The sequence below is a fragment of the Hypomesus transpacificus genome, chromosome 23 (genome assembly GCF_021917145.1).
Source record: "Hypomesus transpacificus isolate Combined female chromosome 23, fHypTra1, whole genome shotgun sequence".
Taxonomy (NCBI): Eukaryota; Metazoa; Chordata; class Actinopteri; order Osmeriformes; family Osmeridae; genus Hypomesus; species Hypomesus transpacificus.
The window spans coordinates 14,639,296-14,655,087 of NC_061082.1; the positions used below are offsets into that span (position 1 = coordinate 14,639,296).

The 15,792-nt window shown below is 41.3% G+C and overlaps 1 long non-coding RNA gene across 1 annotated transcript; it reads left to right on the forward strand.

The window, feature by feature from the left end:
- Positions 1-13,682: 13,682 nt before the first annotated feature.
- Positions 13,683-15,260, forward strand: LOC124485780. Its single transcript, XR_006958094.1, has 3 exons — positions 13,683-13,747; positions 14,316-14,379; positions 14,567-15,260. It is a non-coding gene; the product is annotated as an uncharacterized LOC124485780 (long non-coding RNA).
- Positions 15,261-15,792: the final 532 nt, after the last annotated feature.

A 15,792-nucleotide genomic window follows, 5' to 3' on the forward strand; every position in this document is an offset into this window, starting at 1 on the left:
TAGCATGGGCCTACACACACGTTATTAAAGTCATTGGACTTGTGTGGGGAGGATTTAACAAGTGTGATGACTGTATTCTTCCACAGATACCATGGGCTTGGATATGGAGTTGGACCAGTTACTATTCACTTTGACTTGATGCCTGTGACCTGTGAAGAATGAATGGCACCATTCAATGGTGAAGGGCTATAACCCAGGGTTGATTGCAACTGGTGTTGGAAAACACATGTAGTAGGGCAGAATAGAGGAACTGGTTTGGTCCCTGGTTAGTCCCCAAAAATGTTGCAGAAACAGCTGAAAATATGACATAGCATTGCATCAAGGCCCAATTGGAGCATAATTCATAGGTTATTTACAATTGTAGTAGGCCAAAAGATTTGTTTTAAAAGTTCAGGGGTGTAATTTGTTGGATATAAAAGGTGTAGCACAGACAAATGAAATCTGATTTTCCTGGGAACCCTCTCGTTGCTGCTCCGTGTTGTTTATGGACTTTGAAGAAGTTGAATTTGGACATTGAATATGATCAGAACTTTGAAAACAGTATCCACAACAGTGCCTCTGTCAGTTGTGTGTCTATGTAAAATGCAAAGGTAGCCCTCATGACCTCAACTTGCTCACTATGATTGCGTGGAGTGTTTCTTGCAAGGGTATGATTATCTTTTTCAACCGATGTCGTCTGACACTTTTGGCCTTGTTTGAACACACACTGGAGCCCCGTCTTGTAATGTTTCTAATATATTTTAAAGAAACTTGGGTTCATCAAAGATTTATTAATTAAGTAGCAACTAGAAAACTCAGTCAACATGTGCCTCCAGTTTGGTGTGTGTCTTTTACTAAAGAACCTGCTGGTAATTCTTCAAGATTGTAGGCCTACAGATCACAGGACATTTTTTTTTTTTAGCTAGTCGTTGCTGCCCTCTGGTGTTCGATAGTAATAACACCCCCAATCATTGCACGTCTCTCCCCCTCTCTCTCTCTTTCAGTTGTGCCAGTGTGCACAATACGGCCGGTCAAACAAATGAGTAAATGGCTCGTTATACCGTTTGTGTTATATGGATATTCAGTAATTCCAAAATGAAACAAAACAACGGAAACCAAGCCTTTACCCATAATCTGGTTCTGACATCCAAAATGGACAAAACGATATTACGAGGCTATTTTTCATTTTTTGCAGATATTAGCATAAAGGATATGGAATAATCAAAACAACGATTAATGGCTCGGTATACCATTTGTGTTATATTGTTATTTCATTATATCCAAAAAACAAAACAACCAAAAACAAGCCGTAATACTTAAATGTGTGTTTGAGTTACTAAAATGACAAAACGATATTACGGCCCTATTTTGTTTTTGTCAACACGGGTTGCAAAATAGAAAAACCAATGGCCACAAGGTACACGGACCGTTGTTCTGTGTACAGTACCTGACAAATAAAAGACTTGAAAGGAATAGTTGTAAGAAAGGATTGGTTTGACAATTTATTTCTACCACTCAATACAATAAAACATTCATAACTTTCACAATTTTCCCTGCCTTGGTCACTAGGTTAGCTAGCTAGTTAAATAACATCCCCAGCTGTTTGAATTAGAGTCAGAGAGAAGCTAGCAATGCAGTAGTAGTGTTCCTTATCTGACAAGGTGACTTGAGTGAGTGTCTACTATCTGAAATGTAGGTGCGCCTAGCTAACGTGAAATGAATCCAGTTAATCACACCACAGCGATTTCACTATGTTGGCAGGGTTCACACACGCTAAGCTAGCTACATTCGTATAACTAGCAAACAAACCGATGGAACAAACATTAGCTACCACCTATTCCATTTGGCGTCGTCAAAAGATGGAAACTTTGCTATCGCCAATTTAATCCAAGATCAGCACGGATATTGTAGTTCTTCGAAATCCATTTGCCATGATTAGCGATACTGAACAGAACTATACTATATTCTACCATTGTCATAATTATCTTAAATGGTCTCGTTGCAAAAGCTAAATCGTATAGGGACTTTGAAGCACCTGTGTGCCGATCTGGAGTAAACTGGCGATAGCAAAAATGATGGCAAATACCACACAAACGGAATTGGGGCTCACTAGCTCTGCAAATTCAGCTATTCTGGGAAGCCAGCCAATATAAAACCAAAACATGAATTATATTAATATGACGAAAGGTTGCAGTTTGCGTTGTGTACAGGGTGAACTCATACAGCTGTCAATCCTTGTCAATGCAAGAGAGGCGGTTAGAACCGAAACTGTACTGTCCTGTAGCTAGTGGTACGTGCCAGTGAAGCGAGTGGTACGTGTCAGTGCCTCCGCTGGCACATGACAGTAGCTAGTGGTACGTGACAGTGCCTCTACTGGCACCTAGTGGTATGTGCCAGTGGAGCTAGTGGTACGTGACAGTAGCTAGTGGTACGTGCCAGTAGCTAGTGGTACATGTCAGTGCCTCCGCTGGCACATGACAGTAGCTAGTGGTACATGCTAGTGCCTCTACTGGCACCTAGTGGTACGTGCCAGTGGAGCTAGTGGTACGTGTCAGTAGCTAGTGGTACGTGCCAGTAGCTAGTGGTACATGTCAGTGCCTCCGCTGGCACATGACAGTAGCTAGTGGTACATGCCAGTGCCTCCGCTGGCACATGACAGTAGCTAGTGGTACATGCCAGTGCCTCCGCTGGCACATGACAGTAGCTAGTGGTACATGCCAGTGCCTCCGCTGGCACATGACAGTAGCTAGTGGTACGTGACAGCGCCTCCACTGGTACATGAAAGTTACTGTTCTGTTGATAGTGGTACGCAAGTTTCTCGTGGCAGTTGCATTGGGTGTCTTGCAGCTTTTGTTTACTATCATGTAGACTAACTGCCCCGCGGCCATTTTAGAATAGGAGAACAGGCTATTGACTTGTATTTTTGTGTCGCGGCCGCTCATTGTAGCCATAAAAGACCGAAAAACGTTTTCTGTCAAAATTGAGATTTTTTGTGTTTTTTATTGTTAACCACCTAAACTTCATTGTAATGTACAAAAAGTATATGATTACTAAAGAATTTATAACACAAGTACAATTCTAGAACTATAATCATTAGCTGTATCACGGGCATGACACTATCTATAATTCCAGTAATTAATAATCATTAGCTGTATCATGGGCATGGCACTATCTATAATTCCAGTAATTAATAATCATTAGCTGTATCACGGGCATGGCACTATCTATAATTCCAGTTATCTCTTTACTGCCTGAGCCAACATTCCGAACATTCCATAAGCTGTTGAAATATGATATTCATATTAATATTCATATTTTACGAATGTTCATATTAAATCATACACCTTAACTGTTTATACCATCTTGAAGAGGAGAACTAGGGCATCCACCATACCTCATCAGACAACTGCATTTTTAACCACTTTTATTACAATATGGAGAAATACTTTGAGTAGGTGGAATATCCACAAGTCTGTGGGCAATGTAGAACAGAAGACAGATTAGAAATACCATATTTTGATTAAAAGTTATGACCATTCTAGTGACTAGTGGAGACATAGGGGAAACCGGAATTATCCTGTCCCAAAAGTAGCTAGCGCTATGGCTGGATACTCCTCTCGATAACTAAAAAACGTTCGAGTTTCTTCGAAGACCAAATTGGCCAAACCAGGCATGTACATTTAGCTTACAGTGTACATAATCTAGCTAGTTAATACTGTACAGTTTACAGAGTGACAGTAGGCTATAGCTCGAGCAATTTCACATCAAAGAATGACACACAAACGAAAATATCAGTTCGGAATTTCGATGGTTACGTTATGACCAACGAATGACGTTCTGGAACCCCCCAAAAGTTTTAAACATAATGTCATATCATAACCAACCAGGGACGTTCCTGGGACGTTCCTGGAACGTCCCGAATGTCCCCAAAATGTTCAAACATAATGTCGTATCATAACCAACCAGGGGTGCGTTTCCCGATAACGATGGGTCGTAGCTGTTACGAGGGTTCTCTACGATGAAAATAACGATCCATCGTTATTTATTACGTGCGTTTCCCGAACATGCTCGCAAGGAGAACCATCGTACGTGTCTCTTAAATTGCACTTAACAAGACGCTGTCCATTGTACTGAAATGTGATTCTTCTGACGCTAACTTTAAGACTTTAAAATTAAAACGTTAACCAAAATATTTGACGAATTACGGTACACAAAAAAATGTTTTCTGTCGCTACAGAAAACTTTACATTTATTATAGGCTACTTATTTGAGTACTTTTCAATGTGATGCTACATGAAGGTAAAGACAATGAACGTGCAAACTATGCTGCATCTGAGTTTTACACCGGTGTTAGGACCTTGCAATCAGCGACACAGGATGCTAAATACCAATAGGAGGTCTTGGAAATTAAGTGGGCTCGTCTCCAAATTGGGGTGAAGAAGCTTTTGTTTGAAGAGATTAAGGTCACAAGGCCCTCCATTTCTGTGCCTATCCTTCTGCCCAATCAACAAGGTAGTGTCACATTTAGGTTACCTTATAGCCTTAAGCATACAATATTTATTTAAATTAAGTAAAGGCTGAATTGTGTATTGTGTCATATATTCAGTGTTGCCTGTCCAATCATTACATGTTTACCTTATAGATCCATGTGAGGAGCAGGAGCAGGGAGAACAAACTCCCATAAAACAATATTTCTCAAATTACTTGTGCCTTGGTTTTTAACTCTTCTTGGTACTCCACTTTCCATAGGCATATATATATGAGTCCTATATTTACTGCTTGATTGAACTACAAGGTTAAAAACCATGCATATGAATGGTATCACACATGGCATGTCCCAGGTAGCAGTCTAAACAATTCAATGTACAAATACAAGCATCTCAATCCAACATATTTACTGTCTTATTTTCTAGTGCTGACTATATCTACAATCTTGCATAGGCCAACAGCTTCCCAAGACCATGTTTGCAATCTCATAATTCTCACATATTGGCCACAAATGACATTGTGACAAATGACAAACATAAGTAATGAATAACCCCATGTCTTCAACATGGAATCATTGTTTCTGACATGAATAATCAACTCTACTTTAATTGATGGTTGATCAATTATACTCATTATGAGTGTAAGATATGTCAGATGACATCATGATATCATAATGCTCCTGAACCACATAGAAGCAGACCCGCAGAGGCTAACAAGGAGGTCCTTTGCACTGACCCCTGTAACCCAACTACTGGCAGTGTTAAGGTTCTATGCCATTGGCAGTTTTCTGGAGGTTATTGCATTTGCATTGCATTTGCATTTTAGTCATTTAGCAGACGCTCTTATCCAGAGCGACTTACAGTAAGTACAGGGACATTCCCCCTGAGGCAAGTAGGGTGAAGTGTCTTGCCCAAGGACACAACGCCATATGACTCGGCCAGTAATTGAACTGGGAACCTTCAGATTACTAGCCCGATCCCCTCACCGTTCAGCCACCTGACTCCTCCTCCTTATTGGAGATGGACATGGGCTCACCAAGGCCTCAGTGTCAAGATCTGTGCAGGCTGTCACAACTGCATTACTTTGCCACATCCCAGACCACATCCAATTCCCCATATCAGAGGGGACAAGTCTGCAGTGCAGGATTTAGGCTATCTTCAATGGCTTTTATGATTTTTGTACAAGTTTTCACTCCCTCCCAGCCCCTTCCCCCTGTGTGACTTCCCAGTCAACCCTGTGGAGTCTTTCAATTTCCTGGGCGCCACCATCTCCTAACATCAGGCTCGGCTCTGCCACCAGCCTCTTCATCCACCGGGCTTGGCGTGCTACCAGCCCTATAATTCTAATAAATATCTTCAATGTTCAATTGTTGTTGTGTTATTGTACTCGTAAAAGCGTTACGTTAATGCATTTCTAGTTACTATTGCACATTACAACAGCCATATTTCAATGTTATTTTGAATTATTTTGAATAAGACTGACATTTGTTTTTTAAATACCTTCATTGCATGCGCCAAACCCACTAAATCAAATTATTTTTTGTAACCTAAATTTACTTGAGAATAAACCGGATTCTGATATTTTTTCAGCAGTTAAACTTGTATGGTTCACTAAGAAATATCCCAGTTCCAGCGTAACTGCTGTAAAAAGAGGACCAAAATAATCTTATTTTCCATCGGAAGTAACTTTCAGCATGAGTTTAATGTAGTTTTCATGGTCGGCCTACGTGTGTCTCCACTGAGTCTCTGTGCTACGATGCACTTAGCGATCTACGACTGGTCTGGAGCTATCGTTAATCTATGACGATTTTCAAGTGCCTCTTTAGCTACAATGGTTTCGGGAAACGGCCCGTACAACTAAGATCCATCGTACGATGGACTCTACGATCAATTTAGGCTTACGATGCTTTCGGGTAACGCACCCCAGGGACGTTCCTGGAACGTCCCAAATGTCCCCCGAAAGTTTTTAACATAATGTCATATCATAACCAACCAGGGACGTTCCTAGGACGTTCCTGGAACGTCCCGATTGTCCCCGATTTTTTTTTAACATAACGTCGTATCATAACCAACCAGGGACGTTCCTGGGACGTCCCCTGAAAGTTAAAAAATAAATGTCTAAATTGTGACCTTTTAGGAACTTTAATAACGTCCTAAGGACCACCTAGGGACGTCCTAAGGATAACGTCACGGTATGACCTATAAGGGACCAAATAGGGACGTCACCGAACGTCCCCAGGACGTCCCTTGTTAGCTGGGTTTACTTCAAGTTTACTTCCAACTTTTTTTCGACAGTCGGCAGGAATTTCAGGTCCACTCACTAAAAACAAACAACCCTCTCACAGGACTTTTTGCAACTAAAATGTTTTATTGAATGCAATTGGTTGCCTTATATATTCTGTACTATTTACCAAACTCCTTTCTTGTCTTAAATTGAGCTGGTGTCAAACAGTATGGTAGCTAGCATAGCCATTTCGAGCTCTGCTTGACAATATTGCTGCGTAGTGTTATAAGTTAATGTAATACATAAATGTTAATAAAGTAGCCTATCAGACATATACATGATACAACACACCAGTAACCAATTGATAGTATGTGTTAATATACCGGAAATGTCAGTAAATCGAAATGCTGCTTCTGTCTGTCCCGTTGAAAACCAATCAGGTTGCCAGCAGTGTTTTTTTTTACGAGCTAGTTGAACCAAGTGATAATGTCTCGGCGAGATCAGAGAGTGTCGTAACTCTTTTTATATGGTCCTGGCCCATTGGTTGCAAATCGTCGCTCGCGCGTCATTATGCTATGTTCACATCGTCGGTCGCGACTCCGTCACTTGCTTTCCATGTGAAATCAATGGTAATTCGCGCAGTTGTTCCGTGTATTGACAACAGCCCATCCCATGTTCGCACATACATATTTTTAGGCGCAAATGCGAGTGAAATGCTCGCACTGTAGAGCCTTGTACTCTATAGCTTTTTTTTGTTTAACTCTACAAAGGCATTGTCTCCTCTCTCTTCAGCCTCAAACTGTTTTCATTATGCTATGTGACTTTTTCCCTCCGATGTCTGGTCAAATGGGTTTATCATACATTTGATTGTTGACATGATGTTTTGAATATCCTTTTGATCTTTTCATGATTCATGCAGTTCACTGTGTTGGAGTGATGTGGTGCATCTATGCACTGCATCTTTGTTTCGGGAGAATCCAGTCAGTCCAATTTTAGTCAGACAGAGTCTCTGTTGGCTGTTTGCTCTATGACATGATCACAGGCAGTGTTTGCAAAACCATACTCCTGTTGTCTCTGAGCAACAAAATCCCCAGATTGTACCTGTAGGTATATGCAAAATGTGTGTCCTTCAGACTGTTCATCTCCAGCCAGTAAGAAGAAACGCATCTTGCATAGTTTGGGAGCAGACACTCGGACGACTAGAGGGGCATGGTATTCGACATCAGATTATAGGTCTTCTTTGTCCTGCCCATCCTCTCCTCTGCCCTGCCCTGCCCTGCCCGTCCTGTCTGTGCTTTTAATAAGCATGCAATGTCTGTCAACTTATTTTCAAATAAAATGTGGTGCACTTAGATTGTAACAGCAAAATTGATTTTGCAGTAGGTTATTTGTATACACTGACCCCATTGTACATCTTGCCATATAAAATACAGAAAACCTTCTCCAGAGCTGCAATTTCACTCTTACGTGCTTTTGTTACGGCCATGGCCTGGTTCCTGTCCCTTTTGATCTCCCTGCTGGTTCACCTGTATCATCCTGCCAAAACCCTACACACCTGCCGCCCATTACCTCATCATCCTGCATACTTCAACCCGGCTTTCCAACCACTCCTCGTCAGATCGTTGTCACAGCTACTGTGGTAGTATGTGCTTTTGACCCTCAAGCATTGCTTTATTCACTTGCCTTTTGTTAACCTGTCTTCTTCGTGCCCAGGATCGTCATTCAAGAACCCAGTCCCTGTCTCCCTGCCGACCTGCTGATTTATCAACCAAGACCACAACTCCGGACTACACCCAATAAAACACCTGATTGTATCTGTGCTGCGTTTGCAACTGTACTGCTAATTAGGCGGGATTCTTTTTAGGTCTGCTTGGTTTAGAACAGATTAGCAAATATTGTATTCTAATTAATCTAACAAACAAATACATATAAAACGATTTCCAAACACATTTATTTTTTAATCCTGCTGTAGTCTATGTATCGACTGGTTGTCATGTTATAGTCCACGTGCGTCTCTAATGGATCTTGTTATTGAAAATGTGCTAGCTAATGGTACGCCTTGGTATGCATTTTTACATGATGGATTGTGTGTTTATGTTAATTGTGGTCAATTGTACATGCGACCTACAAACTACTCAGTTTTAGAGATTCACATGGTTGCATTGATCTTCTTCAGGTAAACTTTTAAGCAGTAAAGTCTGCAATGTAAGCCATTTTATACATGATTTGTAATTGTTTCTAATAAGATTTGGGCTGAACATGTCTGGGTGATTCAATAGAACTGTACATATTCATTTTCATAACATTCTGTCTTCACAGATTCCTGTTGAATGATGAGGTTAGGCTGAATCAGTGGATAATCAACATAAGGCGGGCGGATTGGAAACCAAATTTAGCTTCACGTCTGTATGCACATCACTTTGAAGCGAGTTGCTTCTATGTCAACCAAGGAGGGCAACACTTCCTCACTCCAACTGCTGTGCCCACCATATTCTCCTTCCCTGCTCATCTGCAGAGGAAACCAACCACCAGGAAGGAGCACAGTAAGGTAGGTAGCAAGGTGAGTGCCACGACAGATCAATCTGACGCACAAAGTTTTGTTCATATTGATCATGATTACATCTGTGGTGTTATTGTTGAGGTAGAGGAAGCACATGATGTTGATGACCAGGTCACCTGTTCTGATGATACCACTGTGATTACGACTGATGATGACCAAACAACTTTGGTCACAGATGTCCATCACAGTGATATTAGCGTGACAGTGGACGTTCACAGTCCACAAATTTCAGAATCACAGGACTGTCCAAATGTTGCTATGATCGATGACAACAGCACGGTTGTTTTGCTCGATCACAGTTATTTTGAAAGTGTGGTTTCCCATGAAGAAGACATTAGTGAAACATCTGTAGAGCACTCCTACACTGTGAAGGAATCTCCAAGAGCACTTAAGCGAAAGTTGTGCTAGGCACATGATGGACTTAACACCACCAAGAAGAAGCTGAAAATGGAGAAGCAGAGGTCCAGGAGGTTTGCAAAAAAGGTGTCTGATATGTCTGCCATTATAGGCAACCTCAAAGAGCAATTGCTGATTTCCACTAGTTGTGCTGAATTGCTGGAGGCCTCCTTCAGTGGAGTGCCACTGGAAATCCTTACCAGAGTCCAACACAGTAAAACAAAAAAGATCTCTGAGGAGTTGAGGTCTTTTGCGATGACACTCCACTTTTATTCACCAAAAGCGTATGAGTTTGTCCGTGAAAGCTTTGATCTAGCTCTGCCTCATCCAGAGACCCTCAGAAAGTGGTACAGCAGTATCTCTGCAAATCCTGGTTTTACATCACCAGCATTCTCTGCTCTTCAGTCTCATGTACAATCCCCCCAAAAAGATGGCAAAGAAACAGTTTGTGCTCTCATGGTAGATGAGATGGCCATACGGAAGCATGTGGAATATGCAGAAGGTAAATTTCATGGCTATGTGGATCTTGGCTCAGGTCTCATGGGTGACAATTTACCGGAAGCCAAAGATGCCATGGTCCTCATGGTAGTTTGCGTCAATAAGGGTTGGAAAATACCTGTGGCATATTTTCTCATCAGTGGCATGACTGGAGAAGAAAGAGCCAACACAATCAGTGAGTGCCTGCGTAGGCTCCATGCCATAACGTTCGAGTTATTTCACTGACATGCGATGGACCATCTTGTCACTTTGCCATGCTGCGAGCTCTGGGTGCCAGCTTGCGTATTGATAACATGAGACCATCCTTCCCTCATCCTGCAGATCCATCACAGGTAGTGCATGTAGTTTTGGATGTCTGTCACATGTTGAAATTACTGAGGAACGCTTTAGCTGATGGAGGAGTCTTTCAGACAAGAGGAGGAAAAATACGATGGCAGTACATTGAAGAGCTCAATACTCTTCAAGAAAAGGAGGGACTGCGGCTGGGAAACAAGCTGAAATTGGCTCACATTCAGTGGAGGAAACAGAAGATGAAGGTGAAACTTGCCGCTCAGGTTTTCAGTCGGAGTGTTGCAGATGCTTTGGAATACTGCAACAAAGAACTGCACTTGCCTCAGTTCAGAGGATGTGAGGAGACGGTGGACTTCATCAAAACAATTGATGCTGCTTTTGATGTCCTAAATAGCAGAAATCCTCTTGGCAAGGGAACCAAAGCACTAATGCTCATTTCAAATAAAGACAGCAGAAAAGACCTTCTGCAAAGTGCTGAAAACTGCCTTTTTGAGCTGAAGGATGGAGGAGGAAAGCCACTGCACGCAGGATTAAGACACACCTGTGTAATTGGACTCATAGCCAGTTGCAGGAGCATTTGGAATGTATTTCAAGAACTTGTAGATGTACCAAATGCACCGTGCAGGTACCTCCTCACCTACAAATTAAGTCAAGATCACCTGGAACTGTTCTTTTCAGCTGTTAGAGCCCGTGGAGGATTCAATAACAATCCAACTGCCAGACAGTTTAAAGCAGCATACAAACGGCTTCTGGTGAGGCATCAGGTGAAACAAGGCACAGGCAACTGTCTGATCAGAGATGACACCAACGTCTTGGAGGCTACACCTGCAACTGTTAACATCTCCCGCAGGTTTGACTTGACGCCAGTAGAGCCAGAGATGTCTGATCATGATTATTCCAGCTGCCCAAATGTGGAAGATGTGTCTGAATATAAGACCGCCGCAATCAGTTACATTGCTGGATTTGTGGTGAAGAAAATCAAAGAAAGACACACCTGCTTACCTTGTACTGAAGCTTTAAGTTCTACTGCTACCCCACACCCTTTTGTTGCCATGAAAGACCGAGGAGGACTGCAGAAGCCATCACATGGCATTGTGGAAGTGTGCAAGGCTACTGAGCGTTGCTTTCAAAGAGTTTTGAAAACAACGGGAGGCAAGCCCCCACAAGGCACTGGAGTGACTTTAGCCATTGTCACCCAAGTCCTAAGTGACAGTGCTGACAAGAACCTCTTCCCTCAGCTGCACAACCACATGTTTGAAACCTCTGTGGAGGACAATCATGTTCATCTTTTGGTGAAAATGGCATCGTCCTGGTACTGCAAGATCCGAATGCACCATTTGGCACGAAGGGAAACCGAAAAAATAACGGGGACACATGTTCGTCGGACTCTGACAAAGTTAGTACTTTTTCACCACCAGTAGTGTGAGGGTTGTCTATCACTTATTTTGGCTATGACATTGCTCAATTTTTATGTGTATTTCTATGTTTGTATGTTATTTTTTACATGTTCATTTCTGTCCACTTTTGGTTTTTTTTACATGTATTTACATGTTTGTATGTTATATTTTACATGTTAATGTCAATGTTTTGGACCACTTTTGTATGTTTGTTTGCATAGCCATGCACCCTCTTACTATGGTTGAAAAAATACAGTTCAGACGATCATGTATGTTGGGCAGTCAACTCCACAACTTGTTTTTCCACGGATCCTTTTTCAACTGTCAGCAGCACTATTCATTTGGAAACTCAGAGTCCGCATTACGGGGCCTGAGTCTTTCCTGAATAGTAAAGTTGTCTGCCACCTTTCAGACTTGTCATCTCCAGCATTTCTAAAGCTTCAACATCAGTGTGTTCATTTGGATACTCAGAGTCCGCATTACGGGGCCTGAGTCTTTCCTTAACACGAAGATCTCCTCACTGACCACATGAACCATCAGCCAACCTCATGAACAAGGGACACTGCCAACAACACTGGCGATATGCATAAAGTTGTAGATGGATTTATTTGTATTTGCCTTGTGTGTCTGTCCTTTGTCTTACATGTGAAGTGGGGTTCGATGTTATTAACCAAATAAAAAACAAAAAATAACCAAAAAGAGTGTTTCCGTGTCTTTCTTGTTTATTCTCAATAAAATAAAAACATTTAAAAAACATTTGTGTTTAATCAATCCAGCAAGTTAAAGGTTGGTCAAGTTTTCAGAAAATATTCAAGCACTTTGATTGTATGTCTTGGGAGTCTGTATGTCTTGTTAGTCTGTATGTTTACTAACATTGTCTTTGTCTTGTAATACTAACCTCCTGCTCTAAGCCTGTACCTTGTCGTGGTGAGTGGGCTTTAAACTAAAACAGGCTCTCTGTTGTTGTTGTTGTTGTTGTTTTATTATGTGAACATTGTTTCATTAACACTAATCCATCTTTGTTGGACCAGTGGAAGGACGGGGACTAAACCCACATCTACCCTTCGGCTAAGTATCATCTTCTAATTTAACTCAGTTATTGTGCCATTCTCCCAGTCATAACCCACTGTACTAACAACTTGTCTGTCACCCATCTTTGTTTGCATCTCTCATAGACCTTGCAGAAAAGTTACATGGCCTCTACTGTCTCCTCAATCTCCGGTGACGCTGCCATCTCATCAAATGGTCACACTCCCAAATCAGGTAACTGAGAAGGGATCACAGGTTTGCTCATCTCTACCAAATGGCACTTTTCACCACCTACACTTCCCTATCTCAATGTATCATTATTAAAATGCCATGCTGTCACCATTATTCATCCACCAAAATGGCAAACACATTAATTCATATTTCCCTTCCCAAGTCTCCCAGTCAACTATACTGATCGTCTTTAAAATACCTTCTCTCTGCCGCCATCAGTACAGTATCTGTGCCAAGCTATCTCCAAGATCACCTTTTTATTTAAGTACATGTCTCATTTCCAATGGTTAGGGGGTAGTGTTCTAAAGTTTTCAATAAACAAATGAAATGCCAACCTATTAATTAGTTTGGCCTAATTTAATTAAGCCAAATATTGTTGCCATGCTATTTTATTTTGGACACACTTTCCAGCTTGTGCATGGATGTGTATTGGGGCGTTAAGTGCCAGACACATGGCATTTAGAGAAGGGGGTAGGGGTCTTTACTACTTGCGGTCATGGAGACCTCAGGATTGGCTAGAACTCTCTTGGTTCATTAATTCAGAGTACACCTTTCGCGAGTCTCGAAAAACGTTCACATACCTGAGTTGAGTACTTGAATGGAATACCTGCGCATTGACATTCACAGAACAAACTGTTAAAATGGATCTATTGGGGTAAGCTTAAAACATTGTTTAATATAGTTTTCAGTATATGTGTTCAGTACAAACAGCAGGGTTTGTTTAGTATAGAGATTATAAGCCTTTCCTTATCTTCTGTAGTTAACGATATTACGTTGAAACCACGCACACTGCAAAATGTCGGAGGAATTGCACATCGACATCAGCTAAATGTATATATCTATTTAAACAAACGTACACGTTTAAGATGTGTTTTTCTGCCGCTTATACTAGTTTTAAATATCAATGTATGCATTTGATACTAACCTTGGTTTGCGATAGCCTATACGACTGGTTCAGAAGTTTCGACTTGTTAAGTGCAAAATGTTGAATGTAACGTAGGCCTTATAAATTATTGCTTATTATTCTTTAACATAATTGAATGGCTAATGCTCCTTATTGTCCTCACAATATGATTGCCTATTGCATCTGTCCACAACTTAACTAAGTTATAGCCCTAAACGATCCCATGTCATTGTCTCCCAGAAGCCCACAACTTGTTCACAGTAGACATTGAAAAGATTTATCCTAGTAGGCTAACAACAACTTTCCTTTCTGCTCTCAGTTACTATAGGTACTAAAGAAGATTGTAATGGCACAGCAACAGGGACAAAGCTCTGGAACCGATTGTAAGTCATTTATGTGTAGATGGATTTTTTGTCTATGGAAAAACGAGATGGCATGCTTTATCAACATGCTTTCTTAGATTTGCTCCATGTATTTTCTGTCCTATGTTGTTGAATGTTGTCTTAACTTGTTCTTGTTATGTAACGCAAAACAAACTTATTTTGTTGTTGTACATCAATGTGTTTTCAGCCCCAAAAATCTGGATCATTGGCTCCAGTCTTGTGCGCCGTGCGGAACCAAGGGCCATCGAGACCATGGGGAGGAACCTGGGACTCGCAGGTGTCAGATGTCGCAGATGTCTTTTGGTTTGGCTCAGGTGGTCTGCGATGGGATGGCTTTCTCCCACTTTTCTCCTCTCAGCTGTCCACTCTGGCTGCCCCTGATATACTTGTCGTTCATGCTGGTGGTAATGACTTGAGGAAACTGAAAAGTATTGAGCTTGTAAGAAGAATGAAGAAGGACTTACTACAGCTGCACACAGACTTCCCACTAATGAATATAGTGTACTCCAGCATTGTCCAAAGGATTGCCCAAAAATAAACAAAGCACGAATCTGGGTTAATAGTATAATGACTTCCTATGTTAGACTCCTTGGCGGTGCAATCATCAGACATACGCAGATCAAATTCAATAGGCCATCCCAGTTTCTGAGAGATGGAGTACATTTAAGCCGGCAAGGAAATGATATATTTTTTAATAATATTAGTCTTACACTCAGAAGCTTTTGTTGATGTATGTAGACTACAAATACACACATTATTGTTTCTTTTTTGAAATAAGCCTGACTGCTTTTGTGGGAGAATGAAGGTCCATTGTGAGTGACACTGTCATCCCCACTTATGTCTTACATTTACATTTAGTCATTTAGTAGACGCTCTTATCCAGAGCGACTTACAGTAAGTACAGGGACATTCCCCCCGAGGCAAGTAGGGTGAAGTGCCTTGCCTAAGGACACAGCATCATTTAGCACGGCGGGGAATCGATCCGGCAACCTTCTGATTACTAGCCCGACTCACTCACCGCTCGTCCATCTGACTCCCTAGTCTTGTATATAGTTATGTTAATATGCTCCTTTCAAAGGCAAATGTTCAATAAAATATATTTTAGACACACTTCTCGAGCTTTTATTTTTTTATACGTCTTGTTAGATCACGTTATATCCATTAATATACGTTTGGTTTTCTAGGTTGAACATATAAAACACAGGTCACACTTCGACACTGCTGTGTGAATTTTGTGGCATTTCGTTTGAATATAAAGTTGACAGTAAGCTATGGTAAGTCTGCATTCAGGAAGATTTCGGTTACCAAAATAACTAAGCTTTCTTTGCCTGGCGAGAACAAAGACGGAGCTGTTCGTGTTAACAGTTTATTTCATCCGATACAATGCGTTGGAAATCATACTCATATCACGAA